This window comes from Megalobrama amblycephala, linkage group LG4 (genome assembly GCF_018812025.1).
Source record: "Megalobrama amblycephala isolate DHTTF-2021 linkage group LG4, ASM1881202v1, whole genome shotgun sequence".
NCBI classification, from domain to species: domain Eukaryota; kingdom Metazoa; phylum Chordata; class Actinopteri; order Cypriniformes; family Xenocyprididae; genus Megalobrama; species Megalobrama amblycephala.
In genome coordinates this window covers 53,702,590-53,728,734 of record NC_063047.1, presented here as the reverse complement: position 1 = coordinate 53,728,734, position 26,145 = coordinate 53,702,590, and the positions used below count along the sequence as shown (strand labels likewise).

Genomic DNA, 26,145 nt, shown 5'->3' with positions numbered 1-26,145 from the left:
AACCAGAAAAGCTTGTTCAATAGAAACTCGGATGCCACAACACTTATTCTGCAGGAAGAGATGACACTGTCCTTTTCTTTAGAAAAAGAACGAGGGTTCTTCCTCGAGTTTCACTGACCTGGGTCTGACGGCATGTCAGGGTGTGGCTCAAAAACCAATTGAAACTTGGAGAAGCCCACCGGGACATATTGAGAAGAGAGCCTCACCTCTGTGTGCACCACTAAAACCAGTTCAGTGTCATTATAATTTATAGAAACACTAATACATTATAGTGATGTTATTCAAATATAAGTAAGTAAGTGTACAAGAACAACTGGGTGACGCTAGAATAAAGGGAAGTATGCCATTGTATGAGGCGCACAAAGGCAAGGTTACTTCAAAGCGGTCCAATAAGAGCAATCCAGCCGAACAAAGCACTGTTTGACAGTAATCCAAAAGTAAATATTTAATATAATAGGTTTCAGTGTAGTCACAGAAGGTCAGCTCTTGTTTTGTATGATCTCCAGGTTATGTAATAGATTAAGCAGTCCTAAAATCCAGTCATTTTAGAACTGTATGGCATTTGGCTTTCAAAATTTGGGAGGCTGAATGATGGTTCCAAACTGTAAACCCACAGGGTACATCATCTTGTCTCACTTCCTTCTCCGGCAGCGGCAGCAACAGGCGTAGCATCGTCCCACCTGCTCCTCATCGCTTTCCTTTACTGTGTATCCTGGCTGGTTGTTGTAAGGAGGGGGGTTCTGGCTGCCGTTCCTGGCCTCTCCGTAAACCGGAACACCTGAGGTGTTGTTCTCCCCTGGATTTTTGAAGCTGTTGTAGGGGTTTAAGGAGTTACGGTTATTGTAGGTGCTCTCTAAGGTCATTGGGTTCATGATGATGGTGCTGGAGTCTCCCTGATCCCGCAACTTGGCACGAGGGATGGTGACATCACCATAGGGGTTCTCAAGTGAGATATTCATGGTGTCAGGCTGGAGGAGATGGGCAAAAATGAATAATCAAGGGCCTCGGTTTCTGTTTCAGTCCGTTAAAACTCTTGGAACATCATTGGACCTCAATATCAGTTCTTTCTTCAATATCCCTAAGGAAAGAAAATCAATTTCATTGATTGTTTGCTTGATAAGACATCTTACAAAACACATATTATACAACAAGACCCATTCACACTAAGAACGTTAACTATATTAGCATCCACACCAATGCACGCTGCAGTTATGTCGTCTACCGCTATAAATGTTTGAGCGCTTTAAATTTGAGTGGATTCTGATTGGCTGTTTTTAATCGTCCATCAGCTGGGATAACAATCACTCTGAAAGTGATTCCAAATGATATCTGGGTCGTTATCATTATAGGCCTAGTTGTGGGGTGGAATTCTATATTCTCATAGAATTAGAATGATCATTAAAACATTATAGTTATCGTTATCTTCCTTGGTATAAACGGCGTTCCAGATTGTACTACTTAAAGGGATAGTTCACCCAAAAATGAAAATTCTGGCATTTACTCATCCTCAAGTTGTTCCAATCCTGTATGAATTTCTTTCTTCTGCTGAGCATAAAAGATGTCGGTAACCAAACAGTTGATGGGACCCCATCAAATTCATACAGGTTTGGAACAACGTGAGGGTGAGTAAATGATTAAAGAAGTTTCATTTTTGGGTGAACTATCCCTTTAATGGTGGGGATTCAGTGACCCATGTCTTTCTGTCTTTATGAATGAGTCAATGAATCACTCAACTGATTCATTCAAATCCGCTGATTCATTCAGAACCAAAACTGACTGCAATTCTGAATAGAATACTACTCTTACTATTTCTGTCATAAAAAGAAATTGCTTAATACTGTGGTATTATGTTATTCTGAATTCAGCCTTTTAGAATGAGACATTGAATCATTCACTCAACCGATTCGTTCAACCGGTTCAATCATGAACTCTATGCCCCGGTGTTTTTTGCTCGGAAACTTAACGGTTACGGTTTATCGTACTGTCGGTTTGGTTTGGATATTCGTTGACGGAGCAAAAAAAATGTTAAACAACTGGCAAAATTGTGACGAAAAAATGTAAGTTATTGACTTTATTGACTGTTGTATAAAATCAATCTCACATTTGCAGTCACGCTTTTGGTTTGAAACCGCCGAGCTGATACTCGGAAAACAACAACTGATGATAGGTTTGTTAAAATAATTTCGTAACATTGAGGAGTAACGTTATAAATGCTCAGTTGTTATTGTACATTTTTATTGCTTAGTTTTTAAATTATATTATAAGCTCTGTGAATAAGACATCACTCTTTCAGCTATTTATTTTTCACCAAATCATTCCTAGATTCAAAGACTTCTCTCTTACTTGTAAAAAAACAAATCACAATTAACTTTATCTGTGCCCGTGACCACTGATACAGAAATACAGATAAACTGCTTACCGGCAGAGGCCTGAGGGTGATTTGTTTGGTGGGAATCAGTTTTCACAGCTGCACGCTGTTCCTGCTGTGACTTCTGTTCTTCCGTGTTTCCGAAATAAGGTGAGACCAACCTGAACCACCAGGTTGGAGAGAAAAGGAGGAGGTGGCTATCCAGCTGACCGTGAGTCTTGTTTAAACATGGCAGTGTGTGTATGTAACCCCACCCTTATCATTCAAGCTCAGCTGAAACCACCAGGAGTGTGTGTGTGTGTGTGTGTGTGTGTGTATGATGGGGGAGGAGGCTGGTGAAAGTCAGTTCAGGAATGTTAATATTGAATTCACTATCATTATAGTTAGATATGTTGCAGAAACGATACAATGAAATATACTTTTAATCAAATGAAAACAGTTTGTCCTGTTCCTAAAATTGTAACAAGTCTATGGATGCTGTTATGTAAGATGGTTATCCTTTCTGCAAACATTACATTGCTTGGCAAGAGTACACCTCTTGTCCACACACAGCCTTGTTTTAACTCTGCTAAATATTAACAGAATTGACATTTTTAAGTGCTTCTACATGCAAAACTAGATTTAAATAAGGGTGCTTAATAGAATAATGCTGCAATTGAGAGAGAATGAAAAGCTACTGTCTGTTTTGGGTTTGGTTGTTGAAAGGCATTACTAAAAATGTTAGCTTTACATCATCAAAATTTTGTTCAATCATAAGCTCTTTGTAATGCTATGCTTCATTTACAACTTTTTTAAAAATGTTTATAATTCTTTTGTAATTATGCCATTTTTATGAACTTAATTTAATTAGCAGTCTACATACAATGCATATTTGTATGAAAAAAAGTCATTTATTTAGTCACATTTCAAACTTTTGTTCATCTTTGAAACAAAACTGAAAATAGCTTTAAAGAAACCTGAGAGATTTGTCTCGCCATTAAAATTTGCAACCAAAACTAGTTCATGAAGCCAGTATGCATGAGCTTCTGTTTATCATATTTGATGTTCTGTGTATGTGCATTGATCAGTGCTTATATGTGAATGAAAGTCTAAATTAAATCTGTTCATCATATAAAGTGATTATGCCTCTGCAGAAGACTTGAATTAAATCACTTGATTCAAATGAATTTATTTATAATTGATAATGTCTTGAACCTGTTGAAGCATCAAATTTATTTGTGGTAGCGTAGACTTTCAATAGAGGGACAGATATCTTTGTGTTTCAAAGATGAACAAAACTCTCATGTGTTTGAAACAACATTGATGACAGTACTTTTCGGGTGAACGAACACTTTAAGAAACACGGAGGTATGCAATTTCTGCTAACTCTGATCAAAATATTCCTCATGAATCAAAGCTGTATTCACAAAACATCTTAAGGCTAAAAGTAGCTTCTAATTTACTGATTTAGGAGAAAATCTTAAAAATAATGGACGTGTCATTTAGTTTTTCTTGGTAAATAAAGCTTCTAGTGCACACATACAACAAGACATATAATTATAATAAAAATATGAAATGTATAGAATAAGCATATTTACAAATATGAACATATTTACACATAACACTATTATGGATAATAAATATGTTTTTTACATACAGGTGCATCTCAATAAATTAGAATGTTGTGGAAAAGATCATTTATTTCAGTAATTCAACTCAATTTGTGGAACTCGTGTATTAAATAAATTCAGTGCACCCAGACACTTTTAAGACTTTAAGTCTTTGGTTCTTTTAGTTGTGATGATTTTGGCTCACATTTAATTTCACATTTAAATCACATTCACCTTCAATAAATTAGAATACTTCATAAGATCAATAAAAAAAAAGGATATTTTAAACAAAAATGTCAGGCTTCTGAAAAGTATGTTCATTTCTATGCACTCAATACTTGGTTGGGTCTCCTTTTGCATGAATTACTGCATCAATGCGGCGTGGCATGGAGGCGATCAGCCTGTGGCACTGCTCAGGTGTAAGGGAAGCTCAGGTTGCTTTGATAGCGGCCTTTAGGTCATCTGCATTGTTGAGTCTGGTGTCTCTCATCTTCCTCTTGATTCTCTATGGGGTTCAGGTCAGGCGAGTTTGCTGGCCAATCAAGCACAGTAACACCATGGTCATTGAACCAGATTTTGGTACCTTTGGCAGTGTGGGCAGGTGCCAAATCCTGCTGGAAAATGAAATCAGCGTCTCCATAAAGCTTGTCAGCAAAAGGAAGCATGAAGTGCTCTAAAAATTTCCTGGTAGATGGCTGCATTGACTGTGGACTTCAGAAAACACAGTGGACCAACACCAGCAGATGACATGGCAGCCCAAATCATCAATGACTGTGGAAACTTCACACTGAACTTCAAGCAACATGGTTTCTGTGCCTCTCCACTCCTGCTCCAGACTCTGGGACCTTGATTTCCAAATGAAATGCAAATTTTACTTTCATCTGAAAAGAGGACTTTGGACCACTGAGCAACAGTCCAGTTCTTTTTCTCCTTAGCCCAGGTAAGACGCTTCTGACGTTTTCTTTGGTTCAGAAGTGGAATGTGACAGTTAACCTTAAATTAGAATGGATTCTGATTGGCTTTCAGTGTTTCATCGTTCAACAGCTGGAACAAAATTGTTCTGAAAGTGATCCGAATGATATCGTTTCTCTGTACCGTGATCGTTATAGCTGTGATGTGGACACTGCTATTCTTTTATATTTAGAATGATTTTTAGAACTATATCTTTATCGTTGTCTTTATAGTTATCATTCTTGGTGTGAATGGGTCTTTAGTCTTTGCACGTTCGCTTTGTAAACATTTGCTCGGTACTTCTGCCTTCGTGACCTTCCCAAAGTGATGCGTGGTGCATCGCAGAGCTAGTGCAAGACAAACATTTGTGGTTAAAAAGTATAGATAAGACCCTTATACCTCGGCTGGGATCATGTTGAGCCCTTTGAAGCTGCATTTAAATTTGGACCTTCAAGCCGTTGGTAGCCGTTGAAGTCCACAATATGGAGGAAAATCCTGGAATGTTTTCCTCAAAAACCTTAACTTCTTTTCAACTGAAGAAAGAAAGACATAAACATCTTGGATGACATGGGGGTGATACAGTAAGTATGTCATATATAAGTAATAGATATTAGATAAAATGTCAAATCAAATGGTATTTATTTTTGAAAGCTTTATTCACAAAAAGAAGTTTGTTTGGTTTCAAAATAGACATTCTGTTCAAAATAAAGACAAAAAAATGAATGTAACCCTATGGTTGTCAAACATTAGTGGATCATGTTCATAGTTAATGAGATGAACTACACCTGTGGCTACTCTGCTAGGACACCTGTGTGAAATCACTGGCACACCAGTTGAAAAAAAAAATCACTGTGAAAAATGGCTCTGAAAAGCCATGTTCTATGAGAAAGTCCAAAATCATTTGTTTACAGGATGAAGATGCTACTTGGTTTCATGTGCCATCTAATGCCATCTAATGTCTTTAAGATATTTTTAAGTCTTTCTAAAGTGTCAAAAATGTTATGGACCTACTAGGCCTTTTTTTTTTTTTTCCTTTCTTTTTTTTTAACCTGAAATCTTAATGCTGAAAAAAAGGATTTGGTAACTACACACACACACACACACACACACACACACACACACACACACACACACACACACACACACACACACACACACACACACACACACACACACACACACACACACACACACACACACACACAATAGCTTAAAGCAATTTTCTTTTCTCTCTATGTGGTTCATTTTGTCTGCAGCTACTCTTTAACCATATGATTCCCAGTTTGATCACAATGCAAATGCTTGTAGTTATTCTTTGACCAGGTTGCGCTCTGCAAGTCTAGGTTGTCCTGATGGAATGTCGTCATAGGGCGTTCAATGACAGAACACATATCAATGCACACATACTGGTTCCAACACATTCTTTTCAGGCCTGAGAATGTGGACATTGTTGACTATCAAGCTAAAAGTGATGCTGGAACTTTTAAGGTGCATTTGAAATGCATTTTTAGGGGATGACAGGTCCAACTGGACTGAACCAGCTCAATTTTATGTACACACATAAAATCCACCCACACCCACATTTTTATCTTATATGATGATTGGCCTTAAAAGAATTATAAACAAGCCTCTGTCTGACCATGTTCTGTTTTCAGAGGTTATAGGGCTTGAAAAGAGTTCAAGAGGCACTTCAGACTACTTCAATCATAGGTAGCCCTAGTAACAACATACGCAACAAAGGACTAGAGCGACCCAAACAAAAGGAATGATCAAATGCATCATCGAGGACGATGTGTGCACAGGTATTTAAGCCACATAGTGCAGCTAACAACACAAACATACAGGGATGCAGAATTTTAGGCAAGTTGATTTTCTGATCATATTTTTTCCCAAGCACATTTTACCAATTCCAATCCACATCAATCTTAATAACTACTATTAATATTGTTTTTAATCATTTATAAGTGATATATAATTGTTCATGAAGGCTGGAAATGAAAAATCCTTATATTCAGGTGTGCAGAATTATTAGGCAAGTTTTCTTTTACAGGCAAAATGAGCCAAAAAAGAGATTTAACCAGCTGAAAAGTCAAAAATTATTAAAATCATGAGAAGGACGCAATACTATGCAATACTAGAAATTGCAAAGTTAAACATGACATGGACAGCAAAATGCTCATTGGGTCAGCGGGGTCAGACAAAAACAGGTGGAAAAGAAAAGACACGTTAACTGCAAAATAATTAAGAATTAAGGTGAAGAATTAAGTGTGAAACCATCAGGAACCCTTTAGTCTCCAGCGCCACCATTTTCCAGAGCTGCAACCTACCTGGAGTCTCCAGAATGCAAGGTGTTAGGATTCAGGCTTAGGTTAGCTAAAGAATCCTAAAAGACCTGCATTATAAGAATCACAAGCTGAAGTGTTATAAAATACTGAAGACTGGGTTTTAATAGGGCTTATGACAGACAGCTTGAGAATGACTCTGATGGACCAGCACCACATCCTTTTACCACTGTTTGAGAATTTATCCAGAATTGGCATAGGTGTTTGGTTCACTTTTAGTCCATCTCTTATCCTGAAATGTCTGTCTTGCAAATGGACTAAAAGATCTTCCAAAACTTACTGCCAGATTCTGGAAAATAAATTCTTCAAACAGTTCAAGAGATGTGGTGCTGGTCCTTCAGGAGTACTTCAAGCTGTCTGTTTATAGGCCTATAAAAACCCAGTCTTCATGTATTTTATAACCTAGCTTGTGATTCTTATAAGTGCGGGTCATTTTTAGGATTCTTTAGCTACTAAGTCTCTGAATCCTGAACCTTGCACTTCTGGGACTCCAGGTAGGTTGCAGTTCTGGAAAATGGTGGCGCTGGAGACTAAAGGGTTCCTGATGGTTTCAACATAATTCTTAATTATTTTGGTTAACGTGTCTTTTCTTTTCCACCTGTTTTTGTCTGACCCCGCTGACCCAATGAATTTTGCTGTCCCTTGGTCATGCTTTAATCATCGAGCATTAGACTGCGTCCTTCCATGAGTATTTAATAATTTTTGATGTGTTAAATCTCTTTTTGCATTTTGCCTGTAAAAGGCCTAATAATTCTATTTAAGCATTTTTCACATAGACCAATTATATATCACTTATAAATGATTAAAAACAATATTAATAGTAGTTATTAAGATTGATGTGGATTGGAATTGGTAAAATGTGCTTGGGAAAAAAATAACAGAAAACACTTGCCAAATTCTGCACTCCCTGTAAAGCTATTGCTAAAAGAGTTTTAAAAAAAAACAAAAAACATTGACAGTGACAGGCAGTGTTGCACTTCATGTTTTCATGGCCTGATAAACTAAACATTTAACCATCCTTAAAAACAATTAAAAATAAATTGTTGCATTTCTGAAGAAAAAACTGCTAAGATGTTGCCAGGGAGTTGCTGTGCAGTAATTTTTTTCTGAGTGGTTTTTAGCATGTTGCTATGTGGTTGCAAGGGGGTTCTAGGTGGTTGAAATGTAGTTGCTAAGGCGTTCTAAATTGTTTTTAACAAGTTGCTGTGTTAGTATGTTGTGGGTGGTTGCCAGGGGGTTTCTATGTAGTTGCTAAGGTGTTCTGAGTGGTGTTGCTATGTGTTTGCTATGATGTTGTGCTATACAGAATCTTGAGTGTTGTTATGTGTTGCTATGTGGTTACTAAGGTATTGTGCAGGTGCTGTGTTGTCCTGAGTATGTTTTATTTAGCATGCTGCTATATGGTTACTAGGGGGGTCTCAGTCATTGCTGTGCAGTTGCTAAGATGTTCTGAGTTGTTTATAACACATTGCTTTGTGATTTCTATGTTTGAAATTAAAGGTGCCCTCGAATGAAAAATTGAATTTATTTTGGCATTGTTAAATAACAAGAGTTCAGTACATGGAAATGACATACAGTGAGTCTCAAACTCCATTGTTTCCTCCTTTTTATATAAATCTCATTTGTTTAAAAGACCTCCGAAGAACAGGTGAATCTCAATACGTAACAGTCGGGGTGTACGCCCCCAATATTTGCATATGCCAGCCCACGTTTCCAACATTATAAAAGGCATTAGACAAGGGCAGCCAGTATTAACGTCTGGATCTATGCACAACCAAATCATCAGACTAGGTAAGCAAGCAAGAACAATAGTGAAAAATGGCAGATGGAGCAATAATAACTGACATGATCCATGATAACATGATATTTTTAGTGATATTTGTAAACTGTCTTTCTAAATGTTTCGTTAGCATGTTGCTAATGTACTGTTAAATGTGGTTAAAGTTACCATCGGTTATTACTGTATTCACGGAGACAAGAGAGCCGTCGCTATTTTCATTTTTAAACACTTGCAGTCTGTATAATGCATAAACACAACTTCATTCTTTCTAAATCTCTCCAACAGAGTAGCATTAGCCGTTAGCCACGGAGCACTATCAAACTCATTCAAAATCAGAAGTAAACAATATAACAGTATACAATACTCACATAATCCGACGCATGCATGCCGCATGCATGACGAACACTTTGTAAAGATCCATTTTGAGGGTTATATTAGCAGTGTGAACTTTGTTAAGGCACTGTTCAAGGCAAGTGCGAGCTCTGTGGGCGTGGACCACGGGATTTAAAGGGGCCGCAGCATAAAATCGGCGCGTTTATAATGATGCCCCAAAATAGGCAGTTAAAAAAATTAATTAAAAAAAATCTATGGGGTATTTTGATCTGCAACTTCACAGACACATTCAGGGGACACCTTAGACTTATATTACATCTTTTAAAAACATAATCTAGGGCACCTTTAAGAGATGGGCAGTATTTCAGGTACATTTGAAATATGTATTTGAAATAGAGATGCACGTATAATCCTTAAAAGATCGCAATCTCGATTCAGACACTCACGCAATCTCATTCCTAAATGACAACAATTCACCTGTATCTGTTAAAACTTAGACAAATTCAGCATTCAAATCTGTGTTGGCACTGCCACTGACCCAGAGAGAGCAGTTAGTTTGGATACAAACACTGATGTCTACGGTAGTGATCAAAATACAGCAAATCACCTTTTGAAAGTAACTAAATAACAATTGTATCATTAAATCGTTACACCAGTAGGTGGCGACAGGTGACTTTTAAAAATGTAATTTAAATTCATTCAAAAACACTGATTCATCCTGTAATGAAAGAAGTGAAGTCTTTATGAGTGAGTCATTCAACTGTTTTCGTTTGGCAGTTTGATACACGCTCTGAACCACTGATTCGAAACAAAAGATTCGTAAAGCTTCGAAGCTTCATGAAGCAGTGTTTTGAAATCGCCCATCACTGGATATTGTTGAATAAAGTCGTTATTTTGTTTTTTTGCCGCACAAAAAGTATTCTCGTCGCTTCATAACATTAAGGGTTGAACCACTGTAGTCACATGAACTGTTTTAAATATATCTTTAGTAGCTTTCTGGGCATTGAAAGTGTTAATTATCTTTCTGGCAACGGAGGCCTCACTAAGCCATTGGATTTTATCAAAAATATCTTAATTTGTGTTCCGAAGATGAACGAAGGTCTCACGGGTGTAGAACGACATGAGGGTGAGTAATAAATGACAGAATTTTCATTTTTGGGTGAACTAACCCTTTAACAGTCTTTTAAATAAAATGTAATTTGTATTTAATTACATTGCAGTTTTTAATTTTTATTTTTATTTTCAAAATACGAATTTGAGAGTCAACTCCAGAGGCTGGGGTCGATTGCACGCCAGGGCTACATCCAGCCTTGTGATAAATATTTACACCTCTTACACAATCTAACTATGACTTGGTGCAGCTTAGCCCAGCATCTACACTGACACATTCTACTGCAGTGATAGTTGAAACACCATTCACGTTGCAATGGTTACAATCTTGAATTTTCTAGCTCCAATCAAATAGATTATAAATGACTGCTGAGACGAAAAAGAAAATTAAATATCACAGATTGTGCTCCGTTCCTATCCGTTACATGTTGCAACTGCAGTGATAATTCATCAGTTAATTCTAAAGATTGTGCCCTGCTGAAATTTTTCAATAGGTTCTCTGTCTCTGTATATATATATATATATATATATATCCAGTGGATTGGTGCAGGCTCTCATTACTTTTCTTGTATAAATCTTAGTCAGAGTAACACATTATTACCATATTTAATTTTTGACAGTAATGAAAATGAGGCATCTGTCCAAAAAGCAGTCTTGTTTTCATCTGCTTAAAATCCAATATGTTCTAAATCATTTTTTAAGGATCTGAGTAATTGCATTTCTATGTTTATTTGGGATAAAAAAATAAGGAAAGAATATCTGGCAAGGAAAAAGGAGGAGGGTGGATTGGCAATGCCAAATTTTTTGCATTATTACTGGGCAGCTAACCTTCATAAACTGACTTTCTGGCTCTCTGATATGTTGAGTGAGGAAGCTCCAGTTTGGTCACTTATGGAGCAACACGCATGTAACCCAATATCATTGTGTTCGCTGCTTTGTGCCCCAATACCCCTAAGCAAATGTTATTCGACAAATAACCCAATTATTCTTGGATCACTCAAAATATGGTCGCAGTTCAGACTTCACTTAAACAGTAAACAGGCTTTGCCCTCTGCACCCATCCTATCGAACTCTATGTTTCCTCCCTCCCTTATAGATTCTGCATTTCAACTGTGGTCTAGAAATGGAGTCAAGTGTGTTAAGGACCTTTTCAAAGACGCCGTGTTTATTTCATTTCAGCAGTTAAAAACAGATTTTGAGATCCCTCAGTCCATTTACAGGTCCGTAGTTTTGTCAAAAAACAATTCTCTCCTTCTTTGAACCAACCAGATGGTGGCTGGATAGATGATCTGTTAAACATGGATCCTTCTCGTAGGGGTATGGTGTCTATCCTGTATGAGAACATTCAAAGAACCGCCTCCCCATCTCTCGATCGTATAAGGAGGCAATGGGAGGAGGAATTGGGATTGTAAATCTCAGATTCAGCTTGGCAGTTGGCAATAAAATTGGTGCACTCATCTTTAGTATGTATTAGACATGGACTCTTGCAATTTAAGGTGCTTCATAGGCTCCATCTGTCTAAGAGTAAGTTGGCTAAAATATATCCAGGGTTAGACTCGACGTGCCTCAGATGTAGTCTGGAACCAGCAGACCTGAGTCACATGTTCTGGGGATGCCCCAGATTAACAAAATTCTGGTCAGACATTTTCAGAACATTTTCATTTATATCAAGATCTTGATCCAAATCCTCTGTCTTCCGTCTTTGGTGTAGTGCCAGAAGAAATGCAGCTAACCACTAATCAAATAGAGCTTATCGCCTTCTCCACATTATTGGCTAGACGCCTGATTCTTCTCAGTTGGAAAAAGGCAATGCCCCCATCTCATAAACACTGGGTGAAAGAGGTCATATCTCAAACTTGAGCACCTTAAAAATACTATCCGAGGGTCCTCTGGAAAGTTTTATGTGGTTTGGCAGCCCTTTTTATTTTCATTTGCATTAGGGGTGGAATAGTATAATTACGAGCCCCTTATATTTATTTATTTATTATTATTATTATTCTTCTCTTCTTTTTGTTGTAGGGGTGTGTCTGTGTGTGTAGGTATGTGTTAGGATGTGGGATATGTATTTCCTTATTCTGTTGCATAAGGAAAATCAATAAAAATATTTGTATAATAAAATACAATATGTTGTTTATCACGACTAAGGTCTATATAAGCAGTGCCAATTTTAGCACCATATTATTTTGCATATGACACATTTTACAGCCTAGTCTTCCGGGTGTACTGTACATCCACAGTGCGTTCCAAACAGGATATATCGCCCTCCGAAGGGCACTTTGGAGTGAAAACAATCATTGCCGCCAAATTGAGGGGTCATTCCAAACTGAAGTGCTCAAAACTGGCCACTTCAAAGGGCCCTTCGAAATGAAGGATTTCAAAGGGTACAACTGATGGACACTTCGGGCCCCCATGATCCTTTGCACAGTGAAGTTGTTTGTCGGCTCTGAGTTTGATTTTACCTATAAATGTATGTATAGTATTTTTCTATACTACTGTAATATTTATACGAATTAGATTTGGTACATTATGGTCAAAATGATATTGTACTTCAACAAAAATACTTAACAGCTCCCTTTATCAGTCCATTCAAATACATAGACACAATATACATGATATTTTACATAAATAAATAAACTAACGTTAAACAAAATGCGTGTTTTTTGGGGGGTTAACCAGCGTACAAAATGTGCGACAAAGGCGTTTCCTTGATTGTCTCATTAAGATGACGCAGAAGTACATTCCAAAAGAAGAGTTTTTTTGACCCCTACACCCTTCATCCCTTCGAAGCTCTCACTCCGGAGGGATTAGGGCATAGGGATGAGCCCTTCCGAATGGAACGTAGTGCCAGTTTATGCAACCAGCCCCAGGGAATCAAGTCTTCAAAAGAGCCTTATTCAATTCAACAGCAGCACTAATATTCAAATAAATTACTATCACAAAAAGTTCATTCCAGACATCAATTGTTTACACAATAGTAGTAGGCCTAATTTAACTAATATTTTATTGGTTAGGGTTATATATTTATATTGTCTTGATAAAAATTATATTCTGTATTTGACTGATTTTTTTATTATATTATTTTGATCATTTGAAATTTGTTCATCTTTTTGTACTAAATTTAGCAGAAGGCCTATGGAACGAATTTATGCCTTCATGAACATATTTTTCATAATTTGTTTTGTCATTTCAACTTTTCATTGTCAGTTCATGTTTCAGTATTTGTAGCAAAGCTACAAAGCCTCCTCAACAAGCCACATGATTTGAGGTATTATTGTTTGTTTAGCAGAGATGATATAGGATGATGTATATCCTGAAGTTGAATATAAAAATGAACAAACAAACAAAAACCCTCTTAAAATTACATGCAATAAATGGCTTATCATTTCAAACACATTCTCAGGTGGGCCATTTAATAGTCATGTGAGCCAGTATTGAATCTGTCGTTGTATTATAAATAGATTCAAATCCTGTGGCGGTGACCTAAAAGAGCCGACAGGAACTTATCACGGACTTCTACCCTAGTCAAAAATGCAAGCAGATGAATCGCATTCCACATTTAGTGATACATTGTCTGCCGTTCTCTCTCTTGTTCAGTGGTTTTCAGTGACTGGGTATAATATTTTTTACATTGCTGATGGTACTAGATGTTCATTTCAAGAATGTGACACCACTAGTAAAAGCACAGTACAAAAACCAATATGCAATTCAATTCATGAACTCCCAAAACAAGCATCAGTCAATTAAAGAAATCAACAAGGAAACAGGAAACGTTTTAATCCTTACTGAAACTGAGTCAAATCTTTTCTCACAGGTGCAAAAACAAGTTCCTCAACAAATGGGAACTTGCGTAATTTTTAATGTTTCCCAGGATGTGATACTACAGTGACGTGCTCCTGAAATGGGCCTAAATGCAGTTCTGTAGTTATTAAACATTATCCATTTTAATTAAATGACACACCCAACTGGTAGAGACTGGTATCTCCTGAGAGAATCAAATATTACGCAAAGCACTACAAGTTAGACTCGCTGGGGGTCACTGAGTCACCGTAGTATCCAGCAGTATCGGGAGATGGATCACATGAGCTCCATTGTCTTCACTCCAAAACATTTGTTGTGGACTTGTGGTCTTCACTTGTGTGTGAAAAAACCCAAAAGTGCCCCTTTGTGCCTGCCGAGCACTCTCAAAAATATTTAAAAAATTATAAAAAATATATTTTTTAAAATTAATTTACATTATTACAATTATGCCAAGCTTTAAAAAAATATTGGGTAGAAATTGTGAGTATTTTTAAAAGATTACTAATTCTTTAAATGACCTCCAGTGATTACTACATGTTCTAGAATACAAGTCCTGTTTTTTGTCATCTGAAACATGCTACAACTTGTATTCCAAAGTGATTCATATAATGCAATAGATGCTATTTAATCTTTAACTTTTATTCTCTATATTCACATCCTTTAATGTGCTATCATAGGCTACAGAAACATTTTAGATCCGATTTGGGTGATATGCGATAACATGTTAATGTGATATTCAATATGCAATACACTAATGCTTTAGGTGTCTAAAATCAATTTTAATTATATTTAAATATATCTAAAAACTGAAAATGATATAACCAATATATATGTTTCACATTCTTTCTGGGAACAGAAAGCATCGCTACAACTTCTGAAAGTGAATAGCAGTGTTTTAGCATTACATAAACGGCAATGTCACAAATCTGACAATGCCATTTTAAAATCAATGTAAACAAACTGTAGAGCGGGTGCTGGTCCAGTGTGGATCTTTGTTTACTGTGGAAACCCTACTCTGGACTCAGAGCCCAGCCAGACTTCAGCCATGCCCATCATGGACAAAGAGCCTAATCCCACTGCAGACTGCGAGCCCGTCACGAAAACCGTTCCAGAGGACATGACTGAGGCCATTTTTGTCCCGGAGTTCGAGCCCCACAGAGAGTCTGACCTGTGATCTCTATTTGCTGGCAGCAACGTCCTTTGATGAAGGCCTCTAGTTGAGTACAACAGCATGGAATGGAGCCCCACCCATACTCCCACTGCTGAGGGTAAGCTGTGCCAGGTCTCTATACAATGGTTTGTGGAATTAGAAAATATCCTTAAAGTCTCCTGTCACTGTTTATTCCACCCAGCTCCAAGTCTCTTTCGTTGTTAATGGTTTTTTGTAGTTCCAAGTCTCCTTTATCAGTGATGGTTTTGTCTAGTTCCAAGTCTCTTTTGTCCCTCTGCTCCTTGTTTGGTGGCTCCGCTCTGCTGCTTGGAATCGCTTTCTGTTTTGCTTGGTCCATTGACCAGTCGGCTCCACCTTGGTTCCTTGCTCCCTCAGCTTCACCTTGGACTGTCATCCTTACGGCTCCACCAGGCTCCCTCATTCCCCCAGCTCCACCTTGACGAGTCAGCGCTCTGCCTATGCCACGGATTTCTAGCCTTTGGCTGCAACTCGTCCCTCTACCCCTTCAGCTCCGTCGGGCTTCTCCTTCTCTCCCGTTTAGCCTCGGTCCTCAGTCCCACCAGCTCCGCCTCTGTCCTCCGGCACCCTGGCTCCATCTCGGCCACTCATCACTGCAGCTCCACCTTGGCCTCTAGGCTATTCGGTGTCACCCTGTATCTTTTTCTTCTCAGCTCCTCCTGGATCTCCACTTATCCCTGGTTCTGCCTCCATTGGTTGGTTCCCTGGGTCCGCCCGGACCGTCAGTGAAGATTCCACCCAGGCGCCTCCCTCTGTCGACTCTGCCATAGTGTTTTCCTCTGCCACCTCCTCTAGTGTCCTGTATATCATCAGCTTGGCGGCCACCTCCAGAGCCCCTACCTGCCCTCCACCGTTGGACTGTTTACATGCACCTTCCGGGAGATTCTTCCGTCTTTATTGTGTTTTGGTTTCCCTTTCATTGTTCCCTGTCACTGTTTTCCTGAGTTCCTGTTGGTTGTTTGTCTCCATGGTTTCTGATTGAGTTTCGTACCTGTTTCTTGTTCCATTACTTATCCCTGTGTGTATTTAGGCCCTCAGTTCTTTCTGTTCATTGTTTGGTGTCGTTTTTTGTTTACATGTGGAAAGATTATCCCATTTTTGTTTTGCTTAGTGTTCGCTTTATTTAATTGTTTTGACCTGATGTGACCTATAAAAAAGGTATGACTTTTTCCAAAAGATACAGTGAATTGCAATAAGTGTGAACACTTCTTTAGTGTTTTTATGTACAGGAAAATGACTTAGAATATTTAAGAAACTTTGCTTTGCTTTTGTTGTCTTTGGTCTTGTTAGTAACATTCAAAACTATATAAAAAAAAAGGTAAATATTCAGCGAAAAGCCTCTGAGGACTGGGTGGCGACATCAGCATACTGGATTCAGTTTCAGAGTGCTTCTGATTACTTTCTGCACAACTTCCTTTGCCTTTATCGTTTTATTCGGGGTAGATGATTCAGGAAGAGTTTATAGTAGTATCACTGCATGTCAAAATAAAGGGATATCATTTTAAAAAGCAGGTCCTCACCTTTTTCTGTGTTTACAATATCATGGGATTTGCACGTGTCATCATTTCCTACCACAGCACAACCCTGCAAATGAGATAACGATCAAGAGTGCATGGGAAAGTTGAGATCTGTGTGGTGTCCACCAAGGTGAGTTCCCATGCAGGGACAAACTATACAAAACACACAGTTACATGCACACACCAAATAGAGGATTGATAAAAACCAGTGACGTCTATCTGCCCTCATTTTGCCAGCAGAAGGCTATTGTGAACTAGAATTACTTCTGCATGTGAAATCAGAGATACACAAATATGCTGCAGTAAACAAAACTACAATTCTGAAGAAAATATTCTACCTCACCTGTTTTTGTCACATCTTATTGTTATATCACTACATAACAATATAGCTTCAACATTTAGAGATGGCAAAGCAAAAGAATATTCTTCTAAACTTCTAATTCTTCTAGTGTGACTACTGCAAGAAAGTTTGCTCTGTGCTGCCATCTGCTGGTGCAAATTGAAGATAACTTTTTCCCCCCAATGTACAATGCAGCAATTTCTTTTTTGACCAATGAGTGTTCATCTAAAATATTTTAAATTAAACAAAATTTAAGTAATGTTAATTCACTTTAATTGTTTGATTACAAAACTGATCATGTATGGCTTCTGACTGCTCAAAACAATACAACAGTGCCTGCCTACTTTTTCCATGGCATTGGCTAAGTATTTTTCCCACAGGGATTTGTAAAAAAGTCTTTGTTAAAGCATTATAAGCCATGAACCAAACCAACCAGCTCCAAGGTGAATTACAACATTATAAAATGTATTTGAAACAAGAGATATGTATTTGAAAATCCAACAAAAAGATAAAGGTACCAGACGTTACCACTTTAATGAGGGAAAGTACTATATTCCTTGAAGCATTGCGAATGACATAATCAAATTGAATCTATAAAATACTAGATTAAAATTGTTGATCATACACTGATCAACCACAACAATAAAACCACTGAAAGATGAAGTGAATAACATTGATTTTATCATTACAATGGCATCTGTCAAAGAGTGGGATATATTAGGCAGTAGAGCTGCACGATTAATCATATCGCAATCGCAATCGCGATGTCAAGCTTGTGCGATTATATGACGCAAAATGCTGCGATTTTATGAAATAAAATAATAATAAGTTAATAAATAAATAAAAAAATAAATGTGTGGACACAACAACCCATTATCTGAGAGCTGTTTGCCCATTTTATACACCGCTAATAAAAAGAAGACCAGTCAGTTTCAGTTTAGGCAGTGGCATGTGTGGCGCGCATGGTCATGACTTTTCCGGTGTGCAGCACAGAGAACGGGTAAAGATGGATGCGGAGCAAACTGTCACTGAACTGGTGGCAAGAAAAAACGCTACCTTTGTTATATGGCGATATTTTGGCTATAAGATTATAAACCCAGATTAGTAGTGGTTGAAGAGGAAAGAGGATTTAATTCGGTATCGCACGCAGCGCTGTTATCGGTGCGCACATGACGCACATACATACAAGGCTCGCGCGCACAGAGAGAGAGAGGCGCGTTATAGCTCGCGAACTCCAAATTGATTTCTCTTTCGCGTCCTCAGTGCACTTGGATGGTCACATACACGCATTATGTCAGTCAAAATACCCCTCTCAGCAAGTATTCATGTAAACACATTCAGTTATGTCTTAATTGAACGAGGTGAGAATTCGGATGTATATCTGTCCGATGTGTGCGTGCATGTCTTACTCTTAAAGTGACAGCAACCTATAAATACCTGCTGTTAGTCTTTATGTAGTATTTATCTATGCTTGTTGTAATTGGTGTACAGTATTTGTTCTTATTACAGTCTGTTCACTTGCCTTTAATAATGTATTATTTAGGCTAGCAGTTTATGCTATGGTATCAGAATAGTTTAAGTGGGCTATGTAATAAATGCAAAGTTAAGTTACCCCCATCAAATTTTTTATTTTTTTTTGTGCTGATCCGAAGTATGATCCGATCTGTGACGTCATAACCGTGATGTGATCCGAACCGTGAGTTTTGTGATCCATTGAACCACTACAGATTAGTAAAGAAACAAATATCTTAAATGGGATTATAACAAGTTTGCAGTAATGCAAAGATGTTATTTAATTTCATAAAAATATTTTAATTTGAAAACGCTGTGCATTTGTTTGCTGTTGTTGCTAGTTTGAGTTGAGAAATACACATTTCAGCATTATCAGTAATCTGTGTATTTTCATTGAGAACCAAGCAAGATGACTCATGATCTGTTTGTTTATTATATCGCTATCGCAAATCGCAATCGCAATATTGACCTCAATAATCGCAATATGACATTTTCCCCAAATCGTGCAGCCCTATTAGGCAGCAAGTAAACTGTCAGTTCTTGAATTTCACATTGAAAGTAGGAAAAATGGGCAAGCGAAAAGATCTGATTGACTGAGGGCCAAACAGTGATGGCTAGACGACTGGGTCAGAGCCTCTCAAAAATGGCAAGTCTTGTAGGGTGTTCCTGGTAGGCATTGGTTAGTACCTATCAAAAGTGGTGCAAGCAAGGACAACTGGCATCAGGGTCATGGGCACGCAAGGCCCATTAATTTCCTTAGAAACAAGGGCTAGCCCATCTGGCTCGATAACACAGAAGAAGAGCTACTGTAGCTCAAATTGCTGAAATCCTTAAATGCTACCCGCCCTGAAATAAAGTGGTAAGAATACACAGTGCATCACAGTTTGCTGCATAGCCACAGACCAGTCAAAGTTCCTATGATGACCCCTGTCCTACAATGGATACATGAGTGTCAAGACTGGACCATGAAGCAATGGAAGAAGGTTGCCTGGTCTTTTAGATGAATCACGCTTCTCTGTTTGGCAGTTTGGTGGGCGAGTCTCCTTGGTGGATGCCAGGAGAACATTACCTGCTTGACAACATTGTGCCAACTGTAAAATTTGGTGGAGGAGGGATAATGGTATGGAATGTTTTTCAGGGGCTGGGCCAGGCTCCTTACTTCCGGTGAAGGGAAATCTTCACTTTCAAATTAAAATTTCCTGATAATTTACTCACCCCCATCCAAGATGTTTATGTCTTTCTTTCTTCAGTCGAAAAGAAATTAAGGTTTTTGATGAAAACATTCCAGGATTTTCTCCATATAGTGGACTTCAATGGAGGCCAAACGGTTGAAGGTCAAAATTACGGTTTACAGCAATCCCAGATGAGATGTCTTATCTAGAGAAACCATTGCTCATTTTCTAAAATTTTTTTTTTAAATATTAAATATAAAAATTGTATACGTTTTAACCATAAATGCTCATCTTGAACTAGCTGTCTTCTTCTTCTCTATTTTAATTCCAGCAGTATAGACACTGCTAAGTGTATTACTGCCCTCCACAGGTCAAAGTTTGAACTAAATTGTCATATACAATATTCTAGTGCAAGTATATAACAATGAGTTCAAACTTTGACCTGTGGAGGGCAGTAATACACTTGGCAGCATCTACACTGCCGGAATTCAAATAGAGAAGAAGAAGAGAGCTAGTTCAAGATGAGCATTTATGGTTAAAACATATAAAATGTAAAAAAAAAAAAAAAAATGTAGAAAATGAGCGATGGTTTCTCTAGATAAAACCCTTATTCCTCGTCTGGGATTGCGTAGAACGTTTTGAAGCTGCACTGAATCTGTAATTTTGACCTTCAACTGTTTGGAGGCCAGTGAAGTCCACTATATGGAGAAAATCCTGGAATGTTTTCATCAAAAACCTTAATTTCTTTTCGATTGAAGAAAGAAAGATATGAAAATCTTGGATGACATGGGGGTGAGTAAATTATCAGGAAATTTTAATTTCAAAGTGAACTAATCCTTTAAAGGGTTAGTTCACCCAAAAATGAAAATTCTGTCATTTATTACTTACCCTTATGTCGTTCCACACCCGTAAGACCTTCGTTAATCTTCAGAACACAAATTAAGATATTTTAGTTGAAATCCGATGGCTCCGTGAGGCCTCCATAGGGAGCAATGGACACTTCCTCTCTCAAGATCCATAAAGGTACTAAAAACATATTTAAAAATATGTTGAAATCACGTGACTTTGGCGCTCCGAATAGAAGATTCGATACACTTATTCATCTGTGCTCTGATGCTTCCTGAAGCATTGTCTTGAAATCGGCCATCACTAAATAAGTCATTATTTTGTTTTTTTGGCGCTCCAAAAATATTCTCGTCGCTTTATAATATTAATATTGAACCACTGTACTCACATGAACCGATTTAAATATGTTTTTAGTACCTTTATGGATCTTGAGAGAGGAAGTGTCCATTGCTCCCTATGGAGGCCTCACGGAGCCATCGGATTTCAACTAAAATATCTTAATTTGTGTTCTGAAGATTAACGAAGGTCTTACGGGTGTGGAACGGCATGAGGGTAAGTAATAAATTACAGAATTTTCATTTTTGGGTGAACTAACCCTTTAATGCTTCAGCATACCAAGACATTTTGGACAATGCTATGCTTCCAACTTTGTGGGAACAATTTGGGGAAGACCCTTTTTCTGTTCCAGCATGACTGTGCCCCATTGCACAATGCAAGGTCCATAAATTCACGGTTGAATGAGTCTGGTGTGGAAGAACTTGACTGGCCTGACCTCAACCCCATCGAACACATTTGGGATGAAGTGGAACAGAGATGGTGAGCCAGGCCTTCTCATCCAACATCAGTGTGCCTGATCTCACAAATGCTCTACTAGATGAATAAACAAAAATTCCCACAAGGCACTTATGTGGAAAGTCTTCCCAGAAGAGTGGAAGCTGTCGTAGCTGCAAAGGGGGGACCAACTCCATATTAATATCTGTGTATTTAGAATGCAATGTCATTAAAGTCCATTAAAGTTGATGTTCTGGTCAGGTGTCCCAATACTTAGTGTTTATACACTCATTTGAGTATTTTGAGAGCATGGCAAGACCAGCTCAATTACATTTCCCTGTAGAGATCTTTTGGCACGATCTGCTCACCATGGCTCTCTGATTGGTGAAATTTTCTTCATAGCACCATAGGTAATGTAGTTTTTCACCAGGAATTCCACTGTTAAGTTTAAGTGAGCTTTATTGTCATTCCGCTATTTGTGCAGACATAAAAAGGAATGAAATGTATTGCCTCATAGGACCACAGTGCTACATATATAAAAATATATGAATGTAAATAGACATATAACAGGGTTCTTAAAGCTGCTGTCCGCAGTTTTTCCTCTTTGTCGCCATCTCTGTTTGAAACATGCAATTGCAGTCATATGCGGAACAGTTATCTGTACGTGCGTTGTGCCTCGGCACAGCTCGTCAGCGTGGATGAATCTAATGCTTGCTGTCAGTCACCGCACCGGTGTGGATACTGTACGTCAGAATCACAGATTCTACGTCTTGAAAGTATGACCAATATAAGAATTTTCACTGGAAAATAACATCTGAACAAGTAAGTAACATGTCTGCCACTTTTGTTTTGACCAACTGAGGGAAAAAGCATTAGGCCTGCAATAAATCGTGCTGCCAATGTTGATTAAATCTAACGATCGCTTAGTTCGGATCATGCCAAACTGTGCAAATTATTATTACTGTTATATTGTTCTCAAATTGTTATTGTTAACAACATCAGCACTGCGTGACTGTGTATTTAGTGTGTATTAGCGTTACCTGTAGATTTCAATTTCTGTATCCACTCCACAGTCCGAAGTCTTTTGCTTTTTGTCTACGGCTGAATCTCCAGTTGTCACTGATGACTGTCATTTGGACCTTTCTGGATTACAATCCGCCATCAAAATGATAAGTTTAATTATTTCAGCTGCTGTGAGAAAAGGCTATAAATGTGCCACTACCGGCAGCTTCCTCACATGATATAACTGACTAGCCTCTCGACGGGACTCCTTCCTTTGTTTACGGACGTGACGTAATGACGCACAGAGGAACTGCTGCATGCTTGAATTTCCCGCGGAAACAAACTCTTGTATCTTATCGCTTAAAGGGATCCCCCACATGGAAAAAACCTATATAAACATTTATGTTTCAATATAGGTTTTGATATAGGTTTTTAATATATGTGACATATATAATTGGCCGTTTTCCTATATTACTATGCTACATATATGTACTTGTATCATATATAGTATGATTTATGTGTGTACACATATATGTACACATATGTACAAAACACACACACACACACACACACACACACAGCATATATATATATATATATATATGTACACATATGTACACACACATATATATATATATATATATGCGTTACATATATTTTGTTATACATTTCCTTCTTTTCCACTATCTTCATACAAGAAAGAATTGACCTTGTAAATGTTTCTGGAAAACGTGTAGATATCATAGTTAATATATCATGTTAATATATTTCCATAGTTAAATTCCATAACATGCCAATTACATGTGATACCAATTTCACGTGTTCGCAAATACATAAGTTCTTGTATAATTTTTTTCGTTAATTCTTAGTTTTTGCCTTGATAATAGAAAATATGAGCTAGGCATCATGTATGCACCCAGTTCAAAAATCAGATACTGTGCTACAAAATGACCAGATCCTGCCATTAGCTATTATAGAAGACCATATCTTGTATGTTATAGGGCATTTCAATATCTGGATCTGAATTGAAGCAATATAGGAGACCATATTTGCTGTATATGCACATATATGCACCTCAATTTTGCCTATATGTGGCATATATACGCATATATGCAGCATATATATTATCATATATGTGCATATATGCAGCATATATGTGCATATACAGTGCATATAGGTTTCATATATGCACATATATCCACATATAGGTTCTTTCTATGTTCACCCAAAAATGAAAATCGTTTACTACTATTTTGTTATGAAACATTTTTCTTCTGTGGAACATAAAAGAAGATATTTTAAGAAATGTCATAGTGTTTTTTGTCTATACAATGGAAGCTAATGGACTCCAGTGTTGTTTGGTTCCCTGGGTTCTATAAAATATTTTATGTTCCATTGAGGAAAGTCATAGGTTTGGATTCTGCTGCCAAAAATCATTTTTTCTTTACTGGTGAACCATGCTGGTGAACATTCAAAAGTAGCCATGTATCGCTAACGACCTAGTATTTTTGCAAGCAACATACACTACCCTTCAAATGTTTGGGCTCGGTAAGATTTTTATGCTCATTACATTTATTTGATAAAAAATACAGTGAAAACAGTAATAGTGTGAAATATTATTTAAATTTTATATACAAGTTTTTTTATTTGAATAGTATTTTTGATAGTAAGCTGAATTTACTCCAGTCTTTCAGTGTCACATGATCCTTCAGAAATCATTTCTAATATGCTGATTTGGTGCTCAAGAAATTTTGTTTATAATTATCAATGTTGAAAACGATTGTGCTGCTCAATATTTTTTGTAGAAAACGTGATGCATGTTTTCAAGGGTTCTTTAATGAATAGAAAGTTTAAAAGAACAGCATTTATTTGAATTTTTTTTAAAGGGATGGTTGATTATGATTTCAGTTTTTTAACTTTAGTTAGTGTGTAATGTTGCTGTTTGAGCATAAACAACATCTGCAAAGTTACGCCGCTCAAAGTTCAATGCAAAGGAAGATATTTTCTTTTAAAAATTTCACTGTTTAAGGACTACAACAAATGGCTGGTAGGGACTACAACGAGCTTCTTCCCAGGATAGTGACATCACTGACCCTAAAATTTACATAAACCCTGCCCCAACAACATGCAACAAAAAGGGTGAGGCCATGTTGGGCTGCTTTGGAGAAGAGGAAGAGTTGTTGTATAGGGTGTTGTTACCATGCCGTCATTTTACGCTGGACTGCTTTAAAAACAAGGGTCAATTCAACACTGGATTTGCACAAAAGATTAACATGACGGCACATGCTAGTCGATGAGTTGAATCAACTCCACAGCAAGTATATAATTCATCCACTAATCATTCAGAAACGTTCAGTTTCATTCTAAAAGTTGTAAAAGTTGAGTTTCTCCATCAGTGTCCGGCTCTAGTTTGAACAATGTAAGGCTGAACACCGCTATTGACAATCTTCATTTTGTCTGCATAAGATTCTCCAGCTTTGTTGTTGTTAAACAAACGAAGCGCAAACTGTTAAAGCTCCGCCCTCTTCTGGAAAGCAACTCATTTGCATTTAAAGGGACACACAAAAATGGCGTGTTTTTGCTCACATCCAAATTTGACAAGCTATAATAAATAATCTGTGGGGTGTTTTGAGCTGGAACTTCACAGACACATTCTGAAGACGCCAGTGACTTATATTACATCTTGTAAAAGGGGCATTATAGGACCCCTTTTAAAACAATGTGAAAGTCTTTACTGTCACTGAATCATTTGATTTGATTAATTGCATTTAATATATCCTTGCTGAAAAAAAAAAGTATTAATTTCTTATAAAACAAAATCTAACTGACCCCAAAAATAGTGTGTATATTGATAATATTTTATAGTTTTTTTTTTCTTGCCAATACCCTGACAGCAACATAGTGTCGGCCCAGATCTGGCCCACATCTGATCCGCATGTAATCCACATGTACTAGATGTGGGCCAGATCTGTGCCACAGTATATTGCTGTCTGAGTAACCAATTTTGTTTTGTTAAAGGTGCCCTAGATTCAAAAATTGAATTTACCTTGGCATAGTTAAATAACAAGAGTTCAGTACATGGAAAAGACATACAGTGAGTCTCAAACCCCATTGTTTCCTCCTTCTTATGTAACTCTCATTTGTTTAAACAACCTCCGAAGAACAGGCGAATCTCAACATAACACCGACTGTTACGTAACAGTCGGGGTGTACGCCCCAATATTTGCATAATGCCAGCCCATGATGTTCCCAACATTATAAAAGGAATTACACAAGGGCAGCCAGTTAACGTCTGGAGCTGCACACAGCCGAATCATCAGACTAGGTAAGCAAGAACAACAGCGAAAAATGGCAGATGGAGCAATAATAACTGACATAATCCATGATAGCATGATATTTTTACTGATATTTGTAAATTGTCTTTCTAAATGTTTCATTAGCATGTTGCTAATGTACTGTTAAATGTGGTTAAAGTTACCATAGTTTCTTACTGTATTCACGGAGACAAGAGCTGTCGCTGTTTTA

The 26,145-nt window shown here is 37.6% G+C and overlaps 1 long non-coding RNA gene across 1 annotated transcript in view; it reads right to left on the bottom strand.

Moving 5' to 3' along the window:
* The window catches only part of LOC125267929, a 4,164-nt gene extending 291 nt beyond the window's left edge, over positions 1 to 3,873 (bottom strand). The window contains exons 1-2 of the long non-coding RNA XR_007184742.1: positions 2,420 to 3,873; positions 1 to 1,078 (exon numbers count right to left, since the gene is read on the bottom strand). The exon at positions 1 to 1,078 is cut by the window's left edge and continues 291 nt beyond it. This is a non-coding gene — a long non-coding RNA (uncharacterized LOC125267929). The remainder of the gene's footprint in view (positions 1,079 to 2,419) is intronic.
* Between the last annotated feature and the right edge of the window lie 22,272 nt (positions 3,874 to 26,145).